The sequence below is a fragment of the Myxocyprinus asiaticus genome, chromosome 28 (genome assembly GCF_019703515.2).
Source record: "Myxocyprinus asiaticus isolate MX2 ecotype Aquarium Trade chromosome 28, UBuf_Myxa_2, whole genome shotgun sequence".
NCBI classification, from domain to species: domain Eukaryota; kingdom Metazoa; phylum Chordata; class Actinopteri; order Cypriniformes; family Catostomidae; genus Myxocyprinus; species Myxocyprinus asiaticus.
Genome location: NC_059371.1, coordinates 9,445,511 through 9,473,170, shown reverse-complemented (window position 1 = coordinate 9,473,170; position 27,660 = coordinate 9,445,511). Strand labels below are relative to the sequence as shown.

Below are 27,660 nucleotides of genomic sequence, written 5' to 3'. Positions count from 1 at the left end.
ATGACCAAGATCAACAAACTGCATTCCCAAAACATCAGGATGATGCAGTCTGCTGGAAGATCCACTCGAGAAATACACCACCATCTAAATTCCATTGGTGTACACGCTACATTGAGCACCATTAGAAGACATTACAAAGAACAAACATCTAGCATACATAAACCTCGCTAATTAAATAAGTTACCCACTTCATACAATAATACTCTAATAAGTGTGTTGCCACAATGGCATATGTTGGTTGTGCCTAAGGTGCATAATATTTATTCAATCTTCTGTCCTTGATTTTAGTGACACTATCATAACCATAGACAACATGACCAGACATAATGATGAACTGGTGGCATGTTCTGTGAAAAAACAGCTCTGGCGTGACAATGGAGTGGACATCAGTGAGCGGTCCATTTGGAGGATCAGGCAAAGACTAGGATGGAAGTACAGGAAAACCCAACATTGTCCCATGATCAGAGACAAAAACAAAGAGATATGTCTCCAACAAGCCCAAAAATGGATTGATGATAAAACCAAAAGTTTTCAAACCAAAGACAAAACACCCACTAAACATTCATGTTTGGGGGCAATATCCAGACTGGGACCAGGACTTATTGCAGTCTTCGAAGGGATAATGGACCGGACTTTCTTTGAAGATGCTGTTATAAAAGAAACTGCCGCTCCATACATTACTGATCACTTTCCAGTAAATACAAGCTTTTATAACTATTTTTCTTTGTCTTTATTTTATTTTTTTTAATTGGTTGGTTTTTAGTTACAGCCAATAATTCAGAAAATGGGCCTCATTTTCTTTTAATTTACTGTCTTCAAATAGAGCAGTGCTTAATAAAATATAATATAATAAAATAAAATAAATTCAAATAATGTAACATTTATGTTACAAGAATCACAGGATCACTCAAATCGCTTCTAAACTTAGGAAAATGATCACATAAATGCTGAGCTCTGAATTTTTTTTTAATTTACATCAATGTCTATTTATAACAGGTAAATATTATTACAATAACCTGAACTTCCTAAACCGGAGCATGATAAAACTGTGTAAATCTGGTTTGTTGTGTAAAGCTGCTTTGAAACAATTTGTATTTTAAGGGCACTATAAAAATAAAAATGACTTGAATTCAGAGTGCTGAATGAACAGTGAGCTGTTTGTCACTATGAACATCATTAATCTTACAGTTCATAGACAATCCTTTATAAGCATTGCCCACCAACATCTACTCAGTTTACTTACATAAAACAAGACTTGCACTACATTTAGATAACTAATATTGGCATTATATTCATGCTATGAGTGGAGAATATTTTTCAAGGCATGATTTTCAATCGTTTTATTTATTTAAACTGCAAAATGAGGACTTTAAGCCATAACAGCACCATTTTCTGTTACTGCATACTTTTCTGTAAAGTGGTGACTTGACATGGTTATGTGGCATGACATGGAAACATGGTGAATCAAGGTGTGGGGCATGGTCTGGTGAGACCATGTGGGGTAGAGCCATGAGAAGCTCGAGGGGCGGAGCCATGGAAGGCAGATCCGTGAGAGAATCGAGGGGCGAAACCATGGAGAACTGGATACCCAGAAAGTAGCCGAAGACTCGAAGGGTCAGGGTGTAGCCGGAGGCAGGGAGGACCAAGGCAGCGCTGGAGGCTTGGAGGAGCAAGGCGGAGTTGGGGGATCGGAAGACTGAAGCAGAGCTGGTGAGACTGAGGACCAAGGTGGAGCCGTTGGGATGGAGGTCCCTGGTGGAGCTGAAGGATCGGAGAGATGAGGCATAGCCAGAGGATTGGAGAGCCAAGGTGGAGCCAGGTGACCGACAGACCAAGAAGGAGCTGGAGGGAAGAGGGACCCTGGTAAAGCCGACAGGCTGAAGGACTGCGGAGGAGCCGAGGGAACGTAGCGCCGAGGTGATGTCGAGGGATCGACAGGCCAAGGTGTAGTCCAGGGCTAAGAGGGTCTAGGTGGAGTCGGAGGTTCAAAAGTTCTCTGTGTTTGGGATATCTCAGAGGGCGATGATCGAGCTGGTGGCTTGGGGGAAACTGGCTGATCAGGAGAACTCAGGGTGGGCACAAGGGCGGGAACCAATTCCAACTCAGATAGCCCAATGAGAGATGGCCCTGGAATGGACAAGATTTGCAATGCTGGCCCTGGGACGGACGAGGCTTGCAACGCTGGTTCGTTGGACGTGACAGATGTGGGCGTTGGCTCATTGACCGTGGCAGGCTTGGGCATTGGCTCGTTGACCAGAGGTGAACCTGAGACATTGCATGGAGCAGACTGAAGCTTGGCTTTGACATGGCATGGAGCAGTCTCAGGCATGGCAGTGACTTGGCATGGAGCAAGCTCAGGCATGGCTGTGACATGGCATGGAGCAGGCTGAGGCATTGCTGTGACATGGCAAGGAGCAGACACAGGATCCGGGGCAAAATATGGCGCTAGCTCAGCAACCATGACGAGGAACTCTGGCTTGGCGGCCATGATGTGGGACTCTGGCTTGGCAGCCATGATGTGGGACTCTGGCTTGGCAGCCATGACGTGGGACTCTGGCTTGGCATCCACCTTCCTCACAGTGAACAATGAACCAAAATTAGTAGGGCAAGGTCGATATACTGAGCCAGGGTGTGGGTACTCTGACCACCTGGCATCAGGGAAGAGATTGGCTCATAAAGTCCAAAGCGAAAACAGTCCTTGAGGGCAATCTCATTAAAATCGACATGGTAGCAAAGACCACAAAACTCTGTGACATAATCCTCCAGGGGACGATGCCCTTGACGTAAATGAAGAAGCTGGATTGCTGGGTTCATTTTGGTCGGTCAGGTATTCTGTAACGATGGCTGGCAGTAACAGGCAGACGAAGACGATGATGATGTGAAGAACCCAAGTGCAGTTTATTTACATAAGTGATAACCAAAAACGTGAATTCAAAACATAACAAACATAAACGACTTGACTTGACTTGACTTGGCTTGGCTTGACTAGACTAGACTAGACTAGACTAGACTAGACAAGACTAGACTTGACTAGACTTGACTTGACTTGACAATGTTACATAAACAAACAATACCTGACAATGGACAAACATGAGGCTTATATACATGGACAAGGGTAACAAGACAAACAAGTTAACCAATGACAAGACTAAACTGATAACAAGGTAACTAGACAATAAACCAATGAAAACAAGACACATGAACATGGAGGGAAACATGACCAGGGGACCACATACAAGATCACATGACAGGAACAAACATGGCATGGAACAAAACACATACAACCCTGACAAAATTCTTGCTGTTGCGAGAAGTGACAAGTGGACCGCAGACCTCCTGAATGCAACAGGAGACCCCCTGGAAAGCTAATGTGTGCATTCTTTGGCTGCATTGCTTACTCCCTGTCCCTTGGTCTCCCAATTTAAAATCTCACTCACACTGGGCTTTGATCCCGAGATATTCCCGGCATAATTGCCGAGGAACCTTCTGTGTGAATGCAAGCCGGAGCCGAAATTCCAGAAAATTTGTTATAGAAATATAGAAAAAAAGCATATTTTACCTTGTCCTTGTAGTTAATTTTCTTTATTTTTAGGAAGGTACCGTTTAGAATCAAACTAAATTACAAAAGCAATTAGCCTACTGAATCAAATGCACATCTTATCTGTTACAGGGCAGTAGCTATTGAAAATGTTTTGTTTATATATATATATATATATATATATATATATATATATATATATATATATATATATATATAATGTATATATATAATTTTTCAATGATTTAATATTAATAATATTGCAATGCACCTTGATAATATGATTTTTTTCTTTCACTTTCAATCTTTATTGTCCTTGGGAGACAATTCAGTAGGTAGACAGCAACCAATAACACAAAAACTATTAACATCAAACAATACAAAAATTATCTTACAAACTATTTATAAAATTAGGCCTCCTGGAATAAAATCAATCAAATTGGCTATTATGTAGGATGTGCCTGAAGCCGAATACCTTATTCGGAAAGGCACAAATAATGACTTCAAAATGAATAACGGATTCATCCGAATAATATAAAAAATATTTGAATGACTGATTATCCAAGAGGCATATGAATAAAATGACATTTTAAATAAATATATCCAAAATTACAACAAATGTATGAATCTGTGCAGCCAATATTTCTAAAGTGTAAAGCTTATGAATAAATATGTGCATGGTGTGATTTCAGATCGGATGGGCACGGTCTCAACTCCCATGTGATTCCCATATATTTATTTATAGCCTAAACCTGAGCGCGATGTTAAATTCCTGACCTGAAGTGATGATTTCACGTTGGAGCACGTCTTTCCGTCTCTTAAAGTTGACCACATTTTTATTCACTTTAGTGATTAAGGTAATTATCTGCTTAAAAAAAAAAAAAAAAAAAAAAAAAAAAAAATAAATAAAATGCTTCATAAAGGTTTAAATGCTGAATAGAGTAGTCTAATCATCTCTTAGGAATATTCCTCCTTGCATAAAATAAAGAAACATGAAACATGCTCTGTCATTATTTTCTTTCTTCTTCTTTAAACTGTGCTAAATTTGAAAATGTTAAGTGTTCTTGAACTCTGGAAAGGCGCTATATAAATGTATTATTATTATTATTATTATTATTATTATTATTATTATTATGCAAGCATATTATAATTAGCCTGTTATTATTATTATTATTTGACTAAATAATGGTGTCCTATCTTAAAAAATTCCTGATAGACTTACGGGACTTTCACCAGTTTGTAGGCTATGTATTTTAATTTCTTTTAATTTCTTTTAATGTTTGAATTTGTTTTTATTATTCACTGCAAAATGTGTGCTTGACATTTCACATTTTTCTTGACACCTCTTGCCTCCAGAACAATGTTGTTATACATACACAGACAAACAAAAATGCTGTGTCATGCAGATATTAATATCTGAAATACCAGGAGAAACCACAACATATTCCAAAGTTAATGTAGCCTACAAATTCAGCTCCATCTGAAAAAAAAAAAAAGAAGAAAATAACATTTAAAAAAATACAAAAATAAATAATACTAATAATATAATTATTATTATTGTTGCTATTATTATTATTAGGCTATTATTATGAAAAGGCATATACAAGGCATACTGTATTAATATAAACTATAAATGTGAGAGTAACATTTAAAAATGGGTGTTTCGTTTTGTTTTGACGCACTTCCGGTTTAAGGCCCACCCACACCCGGTTCTATCCGAATACAGAGACAGATACAGATAATTTTGTCATATGAACAGATACAGACACAAATACAGATACTGGCTTCACTGCACACCCCTGCTATCATGCAATGTCAAAGTTTCAAAGCAGCCTACTTTATTGGCATGACTGTGTTTACATTAAATATTGCCAACGCTTCAATACTCGCAACAAATAATGACAAGACAAAGAAAATAATAATAATGAAACTGGAACAAATAACAATAAAAACAGAAAAATAGTAAAGAAAAATAAAGATAAAATAATGATAGTAAAGAAACGGCAAGTTACGGTAATAAAAATAAAATAACAATATACACTATACAATACAAAATACAATAAACATTTAACACAACATTAATGAACATAAAAAAATAAATAAAAAAATAAAAAAAAAACTTTCAGGCACGCATGTTCATGGGACGGGACTTTTATTTGCACTCTTTGTATGGTGGACTTTAATAATCGAAGCTCAATAAATAAAATATCACCCACGAGTGCAACAACGGCATAAAATGCAAATATCAGCTGCCTACTGCGATCAGCAACATCTACAGTTTAAAGTTTTAAGAAACTTGACAGTCAGACAAGTCAATCAGACTCTTGTAGTTTTACAAGGTTAGGGGCATAGATTCTGGGGCGGATGAGGGAGAGGTAATATTTGAAGTTACATTACAACATACTTCAAAATGGCATCTTTTTAATAAAGATTTATTAAGATTGTCTTAAAGTTCAAACAACTTCATGGCAGATCCCTTAAAGCACAGAGGTAATACACTAATACAATAGACTCTTGAGTGAGCAAAGATACTCCATTTTACACATGAACTACTTTGATTTCTTTCTTTGATTTTGCATCTGCATTGCATCCATGCATATGTTCCTCGTGTTAATGAGGGAGGAGTCAAGAAAATGACAGAAACAATTAGGATATACAATTGAATCATTTATAAGTTATTTAAATAATTATCGCCAATATTCATCAGCAGTGTTACATTTAATGCTGTCTGGGTTATTATTAATTTCATTAAAATAAAAAAATAAAAAATAATAATAATGCAACTGCAGGTTAGACTGTTCTTGCAACACTACTGTTGCACATCCAGCCTTACAATAAATGTACCTCTGAACCATAACATATATCTATTTTTGTACTGAAGCAGTTTAGTAATGTGCTTTTAGATTTATAAGGCTGGCAGTTTTCCAAATTTATTTATTTATTTATTTATTTTTTTAAATTGGTCATATGAGGCGATCCACTAGTTGTTTATTCTATTGTAATTATTTACTAGTTAATTGTTTTGACTGCTGCTAAAGCTGTGCATAAATGGAGCTGTGACACAATGCTTGTTACTTTTTTCAGCCCTGGTTAGGTTGGATCATTTGTGATTACTGGATTAGAAGATTTCAATGATTATTTACTGAGGTTACAGGGACGGATTTCCATTCATATGTCCAGTACAAATCATTTTAATTCATATATTTCGACAGAAATATTGTCTAGAGAACAACTGTCTTCAGCGACTTAAAAATTTTTTTCCTTAGAAACAGCCAATGGAGGATTCCGCTTTTAAGGTCAGTAAGTGTCCGCTTGAGGAACACGGGTTACGTCATCATTTAGCATCAAATGAACAGAAGACGGTTGTAACGTCTGTGTAAGATCAGTGATGGCTAATTATACTTTGTTTAAAAAAAACCCTTTTAGCCTTTTGACATTTGCATATAAATTACTGACCTGGCCTCCGCGTTTACATTTATATGGGTGCTAAATTGCAGATGGTCTTTATCACTATCAAAAGGATGCTAAAACAGGTCGCCTCTGGAGTATCTCCATCAAGCTTCAAACACATTCCACAGAAAGGGGGGTGACCCCCGTGCCAGGCACCAGAGCAGTTGTCTGTCTCCAGTAATTCCAATACACGTCACACACACACCTAAAGACATTTTCTCTATTTAGGCCATAGTAAGCAGTTATAAATGTATCTGCTATGTGCATGTGTTGTATGTATATTCCCCTATCATATTAACTTAGTTAAAACCCTTTATCAAATCAAATCAAATCAAATCACTTTATTGCTTTAAAGACTTAAAGACATTTTCTCTATTTAGGCCATAGTAAGCAGTTATAAATGTATCTGCTATGTGCATGTGTTGTATGTATATTCCCCTATCATATTAACTTAGTTAAAACCCTTTACTTGTATTAGTTAGACGTTAAATGCCTATATTCAAGTGTATGAGTGTATCTCTGCTTTAATATCGTCTGGAGGTTACCTTCTTGGTATCAAAATGATCTTCTCTTTATTTCTCACACAATAATGTACACCATGTGATCGTGAAATGCATCGAACAATTCTTACTATGTTTTGAATTAAAAGCTGCACTAGCGGTCCAGATCAGCAATAAAATGCAAATGGGCCATAAACGGAGACAAAGGATGTCTCTCCCGCTCAAAATGCATGCCTCTGATTGGCCACTCCACCCACAAAATGGGTGCGGCAATGAACTATTAAAACTCCAGAACGCAGACTAATCATCGCTCAAAAACTCTTCTTCTTGAGACCAACACACTCCAAAAACTCTCTCTTGAGTTTAACCTTCTGGCAGTGTTTACCTTCAAGTAACTTTGTGGATTTCCTGTGGACTTCTTCAACTCACTCCTAAAGAAATCGTCGAGAACCTCGTCTACCGCATCAAGACTCTTATTCAGCAACAAACCAATGCAAGTAACCATTTACAACAGATTAGATGCGTGTTTAAGTTTGAACCCCTTTTAAGGTGAATTGTGCCTCTGATGATTCTCATTTAGGTTGTGGTTAATTGATGTGAAATACTGCCCTTCTTTGCTCTTCTCTCTCCTTTCCTTACTTTCCTTCATTCTATATATGTATGTTTTGCTTAGTTTGTTTGTATGTTAGTTATAGTTTCATTTATTAAATCCCTTATATTCACAATTGATTGTCTCTGTGTTCCGCTCACAATTCAAAGTCACTGAATGTTGCTCCTTGCTACATGCTAAACTACTGCTAGCACTGTATAAGTAGGAAGGCTATTGTTCCTTGGCCAGGAAAGTAATCTTCCTAGAATTGATAAATAATTATATTGTCTGCTCGGTGGACGGACAGATCAAGTAATTGTAATATTGATTCTGCTACAGTTAATTCTAAGATCTAATCTAAATATTTATTATTAATTATAACCAGTTATAATTAATTATAAATAATTCCCTTTTTAAGCTAATTTGCTACACGGTTCAGATCAGCTTGCTCGTATTTGTGAATCAAGTCCACGGAGCAAGAGTCTCAAAACACTCCACAAATGCAAAAGCACATTCATGGACATCCTTGAGGCAGAACACCAATGGTAAAGGTCTCAGTATTTGTGTGCACATTTAAGGACTGTAAACTGAGCAAAGACATCATTTTATAGCTTATATCTGTGCATTCTGATGCGTGCATTTGTGAATTGAGCCTATGTGTAGATCTGTTGCGTGTATGTGTGGATTGCTGTGTGTGTATGGACCAGTTGAGTGCATTTGTGGATTGCTTTTTGCCTCTGTGGATCTGTTATGTGCATTTGTTGATTGCCTTGTGCATGACCTGTTGCATGCATTTCTGGATTGTCTGGGCATGTGTGGATCTGTTGCGTGCATTTCTGGATTGTCGTGTGCATTTGTGAGATGTTTTGATACTGTTTTATCTCCATATGTGAGGCTCTCTGATGTTAAAGCAGCTGTGTTCCAGTCTGCGTTCAGAACAGTCCTCAAGGGCTGAGAATGCACCCTCTGGTCATATTCTGATGATTTTGTCATTGGCATTAGAATAACAGAAGAGTGCTCAGAGCTCCCGAGGCGGGGGCTGGGGCGAGGGAAATGTCTGCATGCATCCAATGCATTAGTGTAAACATGATCCAAAATGTAGCTGCAGAGAACTGCAAAGTCAGGAATGTTGTCATGCAGTCACGTCCTGAAAATTAATATCCACTAGTCCCTCAACTTGCGCTGTGTTGTCATCCAAATCCAGAGGAAGTCCATCTGTCCATCTTATTGTACAGTGCGCCTTTGTTGGCTAGAAAGAGAGAAGAGGTGCAAGTCTGGTTTGGTTAGCCACTAGCCTGGCGTAAACACTGGCCCAATTGCCTCACTTCTGCGTCCTCTCTCACTGCTTGCGGGGCCTTCTATGCTGGCATCGCTGCTTGGGCAAGGCCGCACTCTCCAGGCCTGGTGCTCTAAGGAGCTAACAGTATCTCTAGTGTTGGTATGAGTAAACTCCATAAGATTTATCCTGGATTTCTTGTAGTGCCGCAAGACTGTAATTTTACACGAACGCAGAGTTTAAACACAATTTTGCAGTGTTGCTGGCCTCCATAGTAGCTACTGTCCGTGTGTGCCGCCATGTGTGCTGCAAAATTTAAGGGGCTCAAGGATGTCTTGCTCCTAATAGGATAACAATTGCAGGTTACCACTTTTTACAGTGTTGCAAGTATTTCAAACAAAACTCCTCAATAGTTCTTAAAGATTTGATGTAACAAATCTTAAAATTGTTTGCAAATCCAGCAACTCTTTCTTCCTTGGAATCACTCTTTAGAGCAGGGAACTTTTAAACATTACTTTTTTTTTTTTCACAAGTGAACTGAAAGGACTGTGAACTATCCATGGGCGGTTTGTAGGCCTGCAATCTAAGGCTGAGTCTACTCCATAGGTACCTGACATGAAGACCTGAAATGCTCCAGATTCTACAGTACATATCACTCTGGTTCACTTCTCTGCGGTTTTGGATTTGATCATCTGTTTCTGTGGAGAAGACGCCTAAAGAGTGTGGTGATAAATCTATTGGACGTTGACTGGTTCTCCCCAGCTGTTCTCCTGGACACCCCAAGCACTGCTGCTTGTGTGGAGAACCAAAGCCATATTTCACCAGCTCCCAAATGTTCACTCAGCTTCTGATTAATCACAACTATCTGTGGCTCATTATTAATGTACTGCAAAATAGTGTCATGCTTAACATGCTGTTTAAAATCACACACACACACACACACACACACACACACACATTGGTGCTGCTATCATTATGAGGACTCTCCATAGACATAATGATTTTATACTGTATAAACAATCTTTGTATGTTACATGTTACATGTATGTTTTTTAAGCGATTTAAATTATGGGGACACTAGAAATGTCCTCATAAACCACATTTATAGCATAATACCCTTGTAATGACCAGTTTGTGACCTAAAAAAAAATGTCCTCATAAACCACCCAAACCTGCCCCCCCCCCCCCACACACACACACACACACACATACACACACACATGCAATCTCTGTCAAGGTGTGAATGTTTATCACCAATTTACACATGGTTCTGTAATCTTAGAGTTGAATCTACAATCAATCAAGGTCAGGCAGGGAGAGGACAGGACTAATCGATTCTTAGTTAACCATGTGGTGATTGTAGAGGTATCAGCTACCCGAGATGAACTGCTTTAAGTTGTAAAGTCCACAAATGACTTGACCCCTTTAGAGATGATGTGGACAGCTCCTCAAATGGCAAGATACACAGATAACATATTGTTAATGACAGTATGATACTCTGCTCAGTGTTGCTGCACTTAAATATGTGAATTTTCAAGTTAGACTAACAGTTTGTGAATTCCACAGAGAGGATTTTAATTTAGAGTTCAATTATTGTAAGCAAACTTAGTATATTCAGCATCTTCATTTGTATCTGAGTGTTAACTGGAGCCACCAGTGATTTCTGTGACATTTATTTATGAAATGCACACAAAAAGAATCTGACACTTCACTGCAGCACGATTTCTATTTAATTTGACTTATGAGATAATGTAGCTGATGTCAGTGTAACAACGGCTTTTAAAGAGGAAATTATTTTTCCAATAGCTTCTCCATTTATTATTTCTCTGCTAAGAGAACAAACACTTACTGGCTGTATTTGTAATATAAGATGCAAAGGATGCCAGACAATGTGCTGAAGTCTTTACATATTCAATTTGTCATATCACGGGTGATCGAATATGGTGTTTTATTTTTCTAAAGGCTTTTTAAACATAGATTTTTACAATTTCTGAAGATAATATGAGTAGTGCAAGCCAGTTGTCAGGGTGTTGTGGGTGGTTGCTAGGGCCTTGCTAAGTGGTTGCTAGAATGTTCTGGGTGGTTGCTTACTGTCCCATGTCAAAAGAGCACATCCCAAAGTAACTATTGCTGGGTTTCCATCCAAAATGTTTAGCATTTTTTAAGCACATTTCTAAAAATTTGACTAAAGAAAATACGAATTGTTGCGCGTTTCCATCCACTACATAATGCGCATTATCATGAGTGAGCCGCCTCGACATGACGGAGCAGCTGAATGACCTCTTCCTGCTTTGGGGACAGTTTTATTTGCAAGATCGGAGCAGGTATATCATTTTTTTAAATGCATCCACGAGAAACCGCAGAATAAGTGTAATATCTGATATAATGTGGGCTGAAATAGCTGCGATGCCCACACACTGCCAGTCTCCACATACCTGGCAGTACCCGCTCTCAAAACTGTTCTGGCAGATTGTGAGGACCCACTTTATCGACCGGCTATGGGTTAAACACTTTTGAATGACAAGCGCTATGTTCAAAGAATTGTGTGCCAAGGTCAGACCCTTCGGTGGGCTAGTCACATCAAGCTATCGCACACTCATAACAAATGCACGAATGGTCAAAACACATCATCGCATTTACAAAAACATAATTTCCATCACCTTAATGCACATTTTAAATACTGCAAAACTCTAGAAAATCCACCTCCTCCTAGCACATTAAATTTTAATTTAAGTTTATTCGCATTTCAAGCATTTCTATTCAGGATTTCTTATGTGCAATTTCAAAATGCACATAAAAATAGTTGGATTGAAACCCACTTTATGCGATAAGTCTGATTGCTTAGAAAAGTTATAGCACAGTTCTCCTCAACAAGTTACATGATTTGAGGTATCATTCATGTCTGTAGTGCAAACAATGGGGCGAGTTATGAGCTGAAATTTCTCGAAATGAAGCAATGAAATATGTAGTTCGATGAGCACCAAACCCCACTACACACACAGACTTTTCACATCTTTTCAGACTTGGAATAGAATGCCTTCCTGTATATACAATCACCGGCCACTTTATTAGGTACACCTGTACATCTGCTTATTCATGCGATTATCTAATCAGCCAATCATATGGCAGCAGTGTAATGTAAAAATCATGCAGATATGGGTCAGGAGCTTCAGTTAATGTTCACATCAACCATCTGAATGGGGAAAAAATTTGATCTCAGTGATCAAATTGATTGACACTCAGGACCGTGGCATGATTGTTGGTGCCAGACGTGCTGGTTTGAGTATTTATGTAACTGCTTATCTCCTGGGATTTTCACACACAACAGTCTCTAGAGTGTAAAGAGAATCAGAATCAGCTTTATTGCCAAGTATGCTTACACATACAAGGAATTTGTCTTGGTGACAGAAGCTTCCAGTGCAAGAGAATGCAACGTATATACAAACATAAAAACATATACATTTAAAAAAATATACATATAATGACATAACAAAAATAAAAATAAATAAATAATAAGATATAACAGATAAAAAAACAGAAATATACAATAGTGCAATAATGTTGTTAGAATATTTTATATACAGATATACAGTGTAGGGCTTTACTGGTTGTTTAGATCAGTGTTACTATCAGAAATAATTAATAATTATTTCTGTAGTTATTAATTAATATCTAACTCATTAAAACCTTATATGGGGCTCCAGTAAATGTAGTGTGCTACGTTTAGGAGCAAGTTTGGTTATTAGCAATAATTAATAATTATCAAAGATAATTATTAATTATTAAAATCAATAGAACATTGATGAGAATCAATGTTAGCTTTTTTAAATCCTTTAAATCAACAATTATCAAAGATAATCGTTAATTGTTAACATCGATGAAACATTAATTAAAATTAACACTAGCTTATTGATCATTCAATTTCAACAACCATCAAAGATAATTATCAAAATTATCAAAAATCAATAGAATATTAATAAGTATTAACATTGACTGGGCACCACCCTGGAATTAGGGACTAATAACCAAATATTAAAACAGTCTCAATATTAGATTGTTTTCTTAGGAAAATCGGCATCCGAAGAATATCGATTTTCGGGAAAAAAACAATGAATGAAGGTTCGAATCCGAGCACTGACATTCCGTCAGCATGACACAGGCGTATGCAAAACAAACCAAAACACTTCTCTTTGTAATATAAACAAAGTTTATTTATGCAGTAATATCAATTCATAATTAATACAATGCAGTCAATAAGCTTCCGACTTACAACTACAAACTAAACAGTGACATGATTAGATATGGAAATAAAAATAATCCTACAACACATAAGGTGTGTGTGTGACAAGGTGTGTGTGACAGTGTGTGTGTGTGTGTGTGTGTCAGTGTGGTTAGTGAAAGAGAGAGAGAGAGAGAGAGAGAGAGAGAGAGAGAGAGAGATTATTAAGTGACAGCCCGAAAGCTGATTTTGCGATAGTTGGAGAGAAAGCAGCTGTGCTTATCACTCAGAGACGCGGTTTTACGAGCGGGGCTCGTAAAAGTCCTGCGTTATTTGACTCTAATGGATGAACTCAGTTTCTGTCACACCCGCGATGGCGAACATGCACAACAATCCAATCTGGTTGGACCACAATACAGCAAAACAAATGTGTGATAATTAATACCCTGAGTATTAATAATGAGCGGACATGGCGGTCCGTAAACTGTACAAGCAAAAACCTTGAAACACAAGAATAACACGCTATAATATTCTATCTCTGCCCAGACGTAACCTCTTACTTGAATCGCATGTGTGAACGGGCCTACTGACAAATGGATTGCATAAATCCCGTCTTTGGACACAGTGAATGAGATCCAAACCAAAGTTTTCCTCAACACATAGTGAAAGGATTTCAATGCTGAACATCATGTATTAAAAGGTCGATCTTGGAATTATAAGATTAGCTATCAAATTGCTTAAATCTTTAAGCATTTCAGAATTATTTGAACTCCTGATGATGTCATGTTTGAGGGACGTTCTGTTGTGTGCCTCATCCAATAGGAGTTGAGAGCTCGATCCTTTAGTGAGCAAGGCTTCCTGGATTTGTAGTCTGTTTTGGACTCCCTTTGTTTGATTTTGGCATGATTTTTATCAGTAAAATTTACGACATGGAATGTGTGGGGGCTGAGTTAGGTTTTACGACTGTTAGGCCTGCCTTTGTCTTCTATCTGAATACATGAGGCCCAACAACAGTTATGTGCAGGTGATGTAATGCATTGAAGAAGAGGCAGTATATGTTAAAGAATATAAATGAAATATGGATATAAGTAGGAATGGATGGATTGAATATTGCACATGGTTGTATTGACCAAAGGAATGTATTTGGGGGCAGTTTTAACTGTTCATGAGGTGGATGGCCTGATGGAAAAAACTGTTCTTGTGCCTTGCTGTTCTGGTGCTCAGTGCTCTGTAGTGCCTGCCAGAGGGCAACAGTTTGAAAAGGAAGTGTGCTGGGTGAATGGGGTCAAGAGTGATTTTACCAGCCCTTTTTGTCACTCTGGATGTGTACAGTTCTAGCAGGGTGGGTAGGGGAGTGCCAATAATCCTCTCAGCAGTCCGAACTATCCTTTGAAGTCTTCTGATGTCTGACTTGGTAACCAAACCAGACAGTTATAGAAGTGTAGAGGACAGACTCAATGACTGCTGAATAGCACTGTATCAGCAGCACCTGTGGCAGGTTGAACTTCCTCTACTGGTGAAGGAAGTACAACCTCTGCTGGGCCTTTTTCAGAATGGAGTCAATGTGTGTCTCCCACTTCAGGTCCTGTGAGATGGTAGTGCCCAGGAACCTGAATGACTCCACTGCTGCCACAGTGCTGTTCAGAATGGTGAGCGGGGTTAATATTTACTCAAACTTGACTTGGACTTGAGCCTTTGGGACTCTGGATTTTTTTCCGAGTCCAGCCGAGTCCATGACATTTGTGATGCAATGAAAAAAAGAAAATAACAAAACAGAAATTAATGAACACATCTCTGCAGTCGTAGACGTAGCCAGAGTTGTTTCACTGTTTAAACAAACACGCACACACACATACGCACTTGCACAGGCACACTCATCAGTCAACAATACGCTTGAATGTTACTACAGAGACTACTGTATAACATCGACTACCGAGGTGGCTGGCACAACGAAAACATAAAGATGGGTATGTATCCAATGTAACAGAAACTAAACAAAACTGTGTGTGGCGTTTGTGCAGCCAAGACGGTGCTCGCATTGTGGTTTCATCGTGGTTAAAAACTTAAAATCAAGAACTTCATTGAGTCAAGTCACCCACATCATGTCTCTCACAGTTTACTAAAAACAGCATATCAAAATAAAAATATATAAAAATAGTATTAATTTTGGATTTTAAGTCTTTTTAGGTGTATTGTATCTGCACATGTAGGTTTCTGTAGTCTCTTGTGGTCCATGCAGTATTGTCAGCTTGAACTGGTCCATAATAGCTTGATGAATTAACTGTGTAACTTTTTAAATAGTCTGGGGGAAAAAGTGTTTTTGCTAAAGCAGACAGCAACTCTAGACAGATAAATAGCACCTATTTATTATTGATTGACTATTTTCAAAGCATTGACGAGCTACTTAAAATTCATTCTTTTACAGCATTTGTCCACCATTCACAACATTCAGCCATGCACAATAAAATATTAGGATATTTTTGGGCAGTGAAATGTTTTGTTTATAATTTAATTATAGACTATAAAATCAGTGGGCTTTTCCAGTGTTTTTGGATGTAGCATTTGCAGTCAAATCGTGAGACATAACTTCTCAGTGAGTTCTAATTACTACTGTGTTGACTTGTTTGTATGTACTGTATTTTCCCAAATCTGTCAGCAGATAGAGAAAAAAGATTCAGAAAGAAATCTCAGTATAGACTATTATTTCTATAGATAGGGATCATTTTAAATAAAACTAAATTAAATTGAATTGACAAATTGAAAATTAAGTAGAAATAAAAACTCCAAACATAATAACCTTGGTTGTAATGAGTGGAGAGGAAAAAGCAACAAACAATTTAAATGTCAACAGAACACAATAAGAAGTGTGTTGAAGGACAGTTTTGTCTTCATACACTTAAAGCATATGCTTTCATTCTGAAACCACTTTGAAGTTTGTTCAGCAGGATACTAATCATAAAATATATATATGAAAGGCAACAGAGGTGTTTTTGTTACATTTATATTGACAAACTTTTTTTCTTAGTTGTGAAGTTTAAAATAAGCTTAAAATATTGATGTTGAGTTTACGGTTACAATTTTAATTCAGATTCATGAACAGATTCATTTGGACTCGGACTCGGCCTGTTATGGACTCTGTCTTGAGTCCGACTCAGCCCCTTTTGGACTCGGACTCAACTCGGACTCGATTGTTTAAAGACTTGGACTTGACCCAGACTCGACTAAGGTGGACTCAAACCCAACACTACTTTTTACCCTACCTAACCTTTAAGATACTATTAATTTCATTGACTTTTCCAGGCCTGGAAATCACAAACCAGATATTTGATTTTCCATGACTGTGGGAACACTAACAGAATGATATAGCATGCTAAAATTACCATGTTACTGAGGGGCAGATGTTCAGAAAGTTTTTAAAAAATTCCACACATCCATATGCAAAGTTACAAGAGGATCTCTGCATTGTCATGCCCAATATATGTCAAATAAGGCCAGACTTGTTTTTCATGACAAAGGCTAGCAGCCAAACAAAAGCATATTGTACAGTAACACAGACAAAGAAGCACTCATCTCTTGTGGTACATCATGAAATGCCTCTGTAGTCACTCAGAGCCAATTTGGGAGAAAGGTTGCTCTAAGCTGAAAAGCTAGTGAAGCTCCTTTCTTTGAAACCGAGGAACACTAATCTGCATTACCCGACAATCTGTGACCACCAGACAACATAAGACCAGCACATCTCACATCTCATCATCCTCAGGCTATTGAACATTCCTCAGACACCTCTCACTCCAAAGAGGACAGGAGTGCAAACAGCAGCTGAAAGTTCGCAGTGACAGAGTTTGCAGTCATTGTATCCTAGTCCTAGCGAAGCTTTCGATCCATTGAACTGTGGTGGTCATGTGGCCATTGCAAGCTTGAGTCAGGTTCACAACATTTCCCAATCCCATTCTCCAAATAACCATATAAAAGCCTATAAAAGCTTTTATATATAATAGATCTATAAAATATAGGCCATGTTTATAAAAGCTTAATACTTTACAATGAAATAAAATAATCTATACGAGTCTGTTTCTCATCTAGTTTGCTATGGATTCCCATGGTACTGCATTATTCTACTATATTTATAATCATCTAACTTGATTACATGACTTGTGCTATCTTTTATTGATTATTGTACTATGCAGGTGAAACAGCTCTATATTTCTTAAACATACTTTTTCAAATTTGTAACTAGGGTTGGGAAAAGAGAACCATTTCTTGAATGTACATTTTTTCACAGATGTGGGTGGAACTATACTAAATACATTGACTGTAGTGCAATTCAGCGGCAGCATTAACCCTTTACTGAGTCTACAGCAAGACCAGTGTAGTGTGGTTTCTGAAAGAATAACTCTTTTGAGCTGGTTCTTTTGAATCTGTAGTGCCATACACACAGCACAACCAGTGTATGGCAGGTCTGGAATGAATGATTCTTTTGAGTTGGATATTTTTACTGACTTCGTCAAGTCAAGATCGAAATGAACCAGGAATTTTGTTGTGCAGCGTTCTACATTATGTAATTTTGGACATGTATAAAATAAATAATAATAAACAATGAATGAATGAAATATATTAGAAATATGTACAGTTGAAGTCAGAAGTTTACATAAACCTTAGCCAAATACATATAAACTCAGTTTTTCACAATTCCTGACATTTAATCGTAGAAAACATTCCCTGTCTTAGGTCAGTTAGGATCACAATTTTATTTTAATTGTGAAATGTCAGAATAATAGTAGAGAGAATGATTTATTTCAGCTTTTATTTCTTTCATCACATTCCCAGTGGGTCAGAAGTTTACATACACTTTGTTAGTATTTGGTAGCATTGCCTTTAAATTATTTAACTTGGGTCAAACGTTTTGGGTAGCCTTCCACAATAAGTTGCTGGAATTTTGGCCCATTCCTCCAGACAGAACTGGTGTAACTGAGACAGGTTTGTAGGCCTCCTTGCTCGCACATGCTTTTTCAGTTCTGCCCACACATTTTCTATCAGATTGAGGTCAGGGCTTTGTGATGGCCACTCCAATACCTTGACTTTGTTGTCCTTAAGCCACTTTGCCACAACTTTGGAGGTATGCTTGGGTCCTGGTCCTTTGGAAGACCCATTTGCGACTGAGCTTTAACTTCCTGGCTGATGTCTTGAGATGTTGCTTCAATATATCCACATAATTTTCCTTCCTTATGATGCCATTTATTTTGTGAAGTGCACCAGTCCCTCCTGCAGCAAAACACCCCCACAACATGATTCTGCCACCCCCATGCTTCATGGTTGGGATGGTGTTCATTGGCTTGCAAGCCTCACCCTTTTTTTCTCCAAACATAACGATGGTCATTATGGGCAAACAGTTCAATTTTTGTTTTATTAGACTAGAGGACATTTCTCCAGAAAGTAAGATCTTTGTCCCCATGTGAACTTGCAAATTGTAATCTGAATTTTTTTTGGCGGTTCTGGAGCATCGGCTTCTTCCTTGCTGAGCAGCATTTCAGGTTATGTCAATATAGGACTTGTTTTATTGTGGATATAGATACTTGTCTACCTGTTTCCTCCAATTGTTCTGGGATAGATTTGCACTTTTCACACCAAACTACGCTCATCTCTAGGAGACAGAATGCTTCTCCTTCCTCAGTGGTGTGATGGCTGTGTGGTCCCATGCTGTTTATACTTGCATACTATTGTTTGTACAGATGAATGTGGTACCTTCAGGCATTTGGAAATTGCTCCAAATGATGAACCAGACTTGTGGAAGTCCACAAATTTTTTATTTTATTTATTTTTTTATTTTTTTATGAGGTCTTGAATGATTTATTTGGATTTTCCCATGATGTCAAGCAAAGAGGCACTGAGTTTGAAGGTAGGCCTTTAAATACATCCACAGGTACACCTCCAATTCAGTACACCTCCTATCAGAAGCTAATTGGCTAATTGTCTAAAAGCTTGACATCATTTTCTGGAATTTTCCAAGCTGCTTAAAGGCACAGTTAACTTAGTGAATGTAAACTTCTGACCCACTGGATTTGTGATATAGTCAATTAAAAATGAAACAATCTGTCTGTAAACAATTGTTGGAAAAATGACTCGTGTCATGCATAAAGTAGATGTCCTAAATTACTTGCCAAAACTATTGTTTGCTAATATTACATCTGTGGAGTGGTTAAAAAAAAGTTTTAATGACTTCAACCTAAGTGTATGTAAACTTCTGACTTCAAATGTGTGTGTGTGTATGTATGTATGTATATATATATATATATATATATATATATATATATATATATATATATATATATATATATTATAAAGAAGTGTTTTAAATTAATCTTTGGTGAAATCAGAAATGATCTTATCATTTGCCAACAGACTGCTGAGGGCAGTAAATGTAACAAAAATAAATTTTTGTTTCCAAGCATTTCTTCCTAAAAAGTACTAAAATCATCATTAATGAAATGTTAAAGAATTGTCAAATTCCTTTTGATTTCCATCCCTATTTGTAACTCAACTTTCCCTTGAGAAGTGAAGGAATTTAGCCACTACTTTCCTTCAGGCTGACTATTACGATGTAAAAAAATGCCAAAATGCCCTGCCCTAGTGCTCCATCACAGTTCAATATAACTTAATGTGAGGATTAAAAGTTTCAATGCTGACCTATTAAAGCTCTTTAGTCCTTTCAACAGTCTTACAATCAATTCACCACATTCAAGCCAACATTTTTTTATTATTATTATTTTCATTTCGGAGTGTCTATTTATACTAAGTGCAAATAGCCTATCTTGTTGCCAGAGGCTATTTACACAAACTCCACCCACCACTGCTCAGACCACACTCAAGACAGCCACGACAGATTTATTTGGGGTCAACTGCTGATCAAATGAAGGCGGGCATATTTGAATTTTTCGCGATGGGGCAGAGACATTAAACTGGATAACGGGTTAGACATTTAGTGGATTAAGAGATTGGATAAGTGACTATTTGCGCTCCAGTAGTGTGGTGGAAACACAGGATTTTACGACAAATTGCACCCCCATGTGCAGCTGTAGCTCTGGGTGTAACAACTGTATGTTATGTGTTGTCACGCTGAAGATCCAGGTTCAAATCCCACCCCATGACATACTTTTTCCCATGTCTCTACTCTTAATATTTCCTATAATACTACAGATAGTAATAAATAAAAGAGATTCCTCGTAGAGATTTGGTCAGAGTGAAGGTCGAGGAGTTGAGAGAAGGATTTGATCCGTATAAAATTAATCATGGTTTTACTGTAGTAATATTGTAGTAACTATGTGTTTTGGTGGAAACTGTATAGTTCTGATGTACTAACCATGGTGTTACTACAGTAACATGTTGTTAATAGTAGTTAATAGTAACCATGTTTAATTTTGTGGTATGATTTTACTAGAAAAATACCATGGTGATACTATGGTTACTGTAGTAAAACCATGGTTAATTTTTGTAAGGTAGGTTTAGGGGTAGGAGTTGGTGTAGGGTGTCTGTGGGACTCAAATAAACACAATAAAAATGCTGCAGTGATGCCACTATACTGTATGTTAGTATTTAAACAGAGGTGTAAGAGTATCTACCACTATTTGCACTAAAGTGCATATAGCATCTAACGCTATTTGCATTTAGTGCAAGAAGATGCTTTTTGTTGCTTTTTACACTTAGAGAAAATAGCATTTGTCACTATTTGCACTTACTGTAAATAGCATCTATCAGTACTCAACAAAAAAAATTAGTTAAGCTAAGCTAAAATCTACACTTAAGAGAATGTAACAAGTTACACTACAAGCTACACGCCAAAAGTAGCTTGCTACATTTAAGCTAGTTTTTTCTTTTTCTTTTTTTTTTTCAACCAGATGCACAGAGCATACCGTCATAGACAAAGCATCTAAAAGTCTTTACATGATGCTTATATAAGCCATGGTACCATATAGTACAGTATAGTGCAATACAGTATACAGTATGGTGCTATATGAAATGTATGTGCATGTAAAAAAAAACAAAAAAAAACATGTAAATTCATATTTATACATGCTACCAATACAAACCCATGTGTTCAAAATGAAAAATCACTATTTTTACATTTTATTTTTTCATATTTATACTACTACCTTTACAAACCCATACCCATTTTAACATAATTTCCTTTCCTTTTTTCCTGTATAAAAACTCGTACACAAACTATTCATCTTATCCTGTAATTCAGTGTCTTGCGGTTGTATTTCTGTACTAGAAGCTTCTGATCAGAGGCCAAATTTCTTGTGTGTGTGAGCACATCTGGGCAATAACAATGTGATATCTGATGGTATCAGATGGTAATACCATGGTACTTTGAGATACAATTACCATATTTATGTACCATTCTGTATTTACGTGGTGTAGTACTTCAAAGAATACCATGGTACTACTATGGTACGTCACTATATGATTAACTTATTCATATGCCATTGCCTTAACATGTCCAAAAAACATGGTAATGCCATGGTACTTTTTTTTTATGTGTCTTCGTGTAGGCTGCTGAATGTTTTGATACACTTTTGGTGGTAAAATCTTTACCAGCAGTAGTTGCTCACAAGCTGCACACATGTTGAACTTAATAAAGACCTTAATAAATGATGCATTTGCAGGTTTAGTTTCCATTGATTGTAGATCCACTGAAACCAGCGTTATCTTTATTTTCCATTGTAACAGGGTTTAAAATGGGCAAGGAGGAGGCGGGAACCAGCTGAACGGTCAAAATAATGTTTAATGAAAATGTAAAATACACAAACATAAACACACACGGCAGCTGCGTGTGGCTCTCTCTCTCCCGAACTGCCGCATCCAGCTCAGCCTTATCCCTCTCCTCGGATGATTAGCCCAATTGGGACCCGGCCATGCACACTCACGGCCCGGCCCCGCCCTCCTTCTCGTCACATCCATATTTTTAAATATTCCATGAGCGTGTTGCCAAGTGTGAGTGAGCACCAAATGATTCAGCAGCACGCACGTGAGCTTTCTGAGTCATTCAGATTGAATTGTGAACCGATTCAGACTGCTTTGTTATCACGTTTGACCAGTTCATTGTAATGAACCGACTCAGGTGAGCGATTCATTTGAGTCTTACATCTTTAGTTCTGATTCAAAACTGGCGATAGTAAACACCAGGTGCACGCACGGTGTAGCAGTGTAGCTTCTGTCAATGCTACGCCGCTAACTTATTAAAAAATATAGCTTCGCTACTGAAAATCTACTTGATTTAAAAACTAGTGAAGCTACCACCTCGCAACTCAGAAATGTAGTTAAGCTAATAGCTTCACTATTTGTAGCGAAGTTACTGCCCATCAATGGCATCTATCGGTATATACGCTTCGTGCAAATAGCCTGTCTTTTCATTTTCACATCTGAGGGGAACTGCTTTTAAGATGCTCTGTAGGCATGTTCACTCACTGTATATATTGTGTAAAACTGGGTTTTGAGGGTCAGAGGAACTATACATTTGAAATACCAGTTTATGTGTGAGTCTGTTATGTCAAGGTGTAATTCAAAACATGAATCCATTCAGGGAGAATCTGCCACATTGTCACAGACATGCAGAACACAGTGTGTACCCTTTCGATAATACTGTCCTTCTGAAGGACTGCCCTTTTGCTTGAATATGAATTGAAGGCAGCAATGCTAACATTCCCTCCCATCTGTACTCTCCTCCCAGTATCATAATGTTAGTGTTGTGCTCCTCTGAGAACGCACTGAGATAAGCATGAGGTACAAAGGGAATACAGCAATAGCAAATCATCAGCGGAGCCCCTCGACAGCACAGAAACCCTCAATCATGCTTGCACTAAGCTCCGCCTCTGGCTCCTCCCCTTTGCCTTCCCTTTGGATTAATTATGCAGCTCACTGCAGCATTTTCAGCAGAGTGCCTGCAGTTTGTCCTGCCACAACTCCTCGTTCCCCTCTCCCTTTCTTCTCTCATCCTTCTCTCTATTCTTACCAGCGCCTCTATTCTTGGAGATCTAAATTTGATTATATTCTTCCCCCTATTTCTCTCGCTCTATCTCTCTCTGTCTGTCTCTCACTCCCTTAATTCCCTGCTCTTCTTGCAGCACCAGAAAATGGAATAAGGATGCAATTCAAAGCTAATTTGAAAACACACCCTGCTGCACACACAGAAAGCTTCAAGCACTGACACACTGAAAGCAACAGCATCAAGGGAAACTACTTCATACTCCCCAGCTATTGGGGAGCCATTTAACACCATGTTGGCTCAGACCATTACAGCGCTGTCTCATTTTGGCTAATTAAAGCAGCTGTTTATAAGTAAATCTGCCTGTAAATAACACAAATATTACAAATCGTTCTCCCTGTTAAGTTTAACTATACTGTGTATCTAAGTTCATTCCTTTTATTCTCTCTTTTGAAGGCAGGAAAGTTAAAAATATTTCAATCTTTAGGATAATGGACAATAAGTTTAATGACAGGACCATTTTTTCATTCACCATGACCAAACATTGTGGATCAGAGAGGTGTTGGGCCATTATCTTACAGCATTCAAAATATGAGATTTAGCAGAATTAATGTGCCTTTATTAAATTAAAAGCTTCACATTTCTGCCTTTAAACCCTCCAGAAATTGACCCCATTCACATCCATTGTAATTATCTCACTGTAACATCGATTTCTTCTTTATTAAAGGAGGGACGAATCGAAATAAATTTTTGTGGTAATCAACATTATGCCACAAATGCTGTCGATTGTGCTTGTATTATTACTTTAGTCAGAGTTTTTGCCATAACCAGTCACAACCATGAGAAGCAATGAGTGTCAGAACATTCTGTCGATCGCAAGGTTTCTATTTTCGCGGCATCGTGCAGGTCCAAAGTCCTGCTTCTCGTAACTGCACATTTACATCACATATGTTCAGATTGGCTGTGATTGTGCAGCATCGCACAGCATTATCACATTCAGCGTGGACAAACAAATGGCTTGTCACTGGAATCTTATTGCATTGCATTGCATCTGGTTAGAACAATGTGTCACTCTCGCACCTGTATATCTCTGATGAAATCACTTGTCTAAGGGGCCGTTTACACGACAACATTTTCAACTAAAAACTGAAAATTTTTATGCGTTTTGGCTGTTCGTTTACACGACAGCGGCGTTTTGGGGCCTGAAAACGCAAACTTTTGAAAACGGGTTTCAAAGTGCACGTTTTTGAAAACGATGCCATTATTGTCTCAGTGTAAACATACAAAAATGTGAATTTGTGAAAACGATGACATCATGCGCACGCATATTACGTGTTCAGTCTATTGGCAAGAACGCGAGTACTTCAAAACATTCTTAATTTGTTTATTATTTTAGGGAAATATCACGTTCATAAATGTCGATGGTCAAAAAGTACACCTAGTTTTGTACAATTTAAGCTTTAATTTGATTATTGTGTGATTTGTTACTAAATAAAGCTTTAAAAAAAAAAATGCGCGAGACATTCAAAACTACAATGGCGGACTACAGGACTGTGTTTGTGCTGCTCAAGATTTTGAGTTTATTGACGCTTCTCCAGCAAAGTGTAGATTTACTGCATCACTACTATGACCAGCGATCGCCATCTTCATTGCTTGTATTCACCGCACTGTGCAAGAATGCTTATGTGCGCAGGCGCGTAGTGTTTCTTTACAAAGTGACATCGCCAACTATTGGCCTAGCATGCATAATACAGCGTTTTTAGTCATTTTCGCGGATCCGTGTGAACGGGGATTGTTTTGACAACGTTGTCGTTTGTACGCGAAACTTTTCAAAAACACAAAGGAAAAACTTTTCCATTTTTAGTACATCATTGTTGTGTAAACGTACCCTAAGTTATTTGGGCAACGAAGCAGACTAGACATTCTAGTCTCAGGGAGTCTGGATGCATAGATTTTCACCAGTCAGCCTGGAAATATAGTCCTGTTTACAAAGTACTGGGACAGACATAAAGTCTGATTACAAAGTCTACATACGTCTTCTTATTTCTTCAGTGTTTTCTATACAACCCTTTGTGAACTAATAATGCAGTGCAATTATTTGAAAGAGTTTATTTATTTATTTTCCCACACTGGTCTTGTGGTATCGTACCAACCATATTAGATAAACCGTGAAGTATAATAACAAAACAAACTGTGGTTGGTCACTTTACATGATGGTTATACAATTCTTCCTGTCGTTCTGCCTGGCTATGCAGGTTCTGAATGATGACACATGCTGTCTAAGTGCTCTCCCAAATGGTGGGGCACTGGTCATCTGCTTCAAGCTTTCTTTTTTTTATTTTTTTGGTTCTTGAAAGGGGAGCAGTTCTTAGATATGGTCCATAAAGAGTTGATTGTAGAGGCCAATAGTTTGGGATTCGATGGGATGATAATAAAGGTGTTGTGTCTTTAGTCAATGGCAAACTGTTGGCAGGCTGAATCAAGAAAACTCCAAATGAAATGAGCCTGTTTATTACAGCATACATATTTTACTACAGAGGTAAAACTGAATTTGGAAATATTAAATCTGAGTGATATTCACAACCAGATATCTATCACATACAATAAAGGTCTACTGCTACAGTTGCTTTTCTTTCATAAATACATTTACAGTAATGTGGTCACATTCGATATTATCCAAGTTTTCTTTTCTTCCAGCTTTGAGAGAATGATAACATTAGTAGCAACAATCAGTCATAGTGAATGCTTAATACTACAAATATTTCTCATGAGTCTCTTGTGACATTTTTGCAAAAGCCAATTGGACTATGATAATCAACATCATAATTTTAAAAACAAATTTTCAACCACATTGCTTTCACTAAACAAAATTAATTCCAACTTTTAGCTCCATTAGTACTAAATGATTGACATAGATACTTTACATAATGAGTGCACAGATATGAGAACGAGGGGGTCCAAAGTGCAAAAATACTACTGTAAACATTTTTTAAATCACACAAGTATCCCTTTTCAAATGCTACTTGTTCTTGTTTTAGATCTGTTAAGCTTGCAAATCTGATGCATTAAAATGTCAGATATTCCAGTGTAATGTAGCTGTATTGACATTTTATTAAAGGCTACTTTTCTATAAAATAATATTTTAATGAGTTGGAACTGGAATCAATTCTTTCACTTTTACTATGGCACTAGCAGGCTGACAGGGCAAACTTGGTTCAGTAGAGTAATCAGTCTGGTGCAACTTCACCTACAGACAAGGTGCATGGAGAAGACAAAGTACAATCAAAGAGGATAAATCCAGCAACACTTGTTGAAGGGAGAGATTTTTTAGAAAAAAAAATGACACGTTTCGACACACAAGCCTTCATCAGGGTTTACAAACTGATAAAGGCTTGTTTGCTGAAACGTGCCATTTTCTTTCTTTTTTTTTTTTTTTTTTCATTTTCATTTATCCTCTTCAAGGGAAAACTTGGTTCAAAATATAGCAAGTCAAATTTGACTTTTTTTTAAAAAGATTCTGATCTAGATTCTTCGTAAGATCAAAGTTTAAAAACCTGCAAATCCAACATCTAAAACAGACTTTCTCAATCTTGGTCATGGAGTGTCCAAGCACTGCTTGTGGATTGTGGATGTCTCCCTTATCTAACCCACCTGATTCAACAGATCAGTTAGTAGACACTCAAAAACCTAAAATAGGTGTGTCAGATAAGGGCAACATCCAAAATATGCAATGCTGCGGTTCTCGAGGACGAGGACTAAGAAAGACTGAAAACATATCAGCAAGTGAACTTAAAGGTGAAGTGTACAATTTATATGCCATTATACTCTCACGAGTTGGAATTGCAAAAGTAGTGACTGCTTCCAAACATGTTTCCTAATCACTATCTCTGTCTTCAATTAGTTTGCCAAACAGACAGTCCTGCCCCAAACCAACATGATCACACGGGAAGTCAACATTGTTTCCGAGAAAGTTCCGGTATCGTTGGATTAGGCACATTATACTGACTCACCGACAGGCGCCATCTCCTATCAGACAACTGTGCATCGGCTCCATTATGTTTACATTCCATTGTGGCGCGACCGGAAGCATGTTGCATCATCAGCGTGGG

General features: G+C 37.6%; 1 pseudogene; it reads left to right on the top strand.

Annotated features, from left to right (window-relative positions):
* On the top strand, positions 1-27,542 carry LOC127419368 (uncharacterized; annotated as a pseudogene).
* The last annotated feature ends 118 nt before the right edge of the window (positions 27,543-27,660 follow it).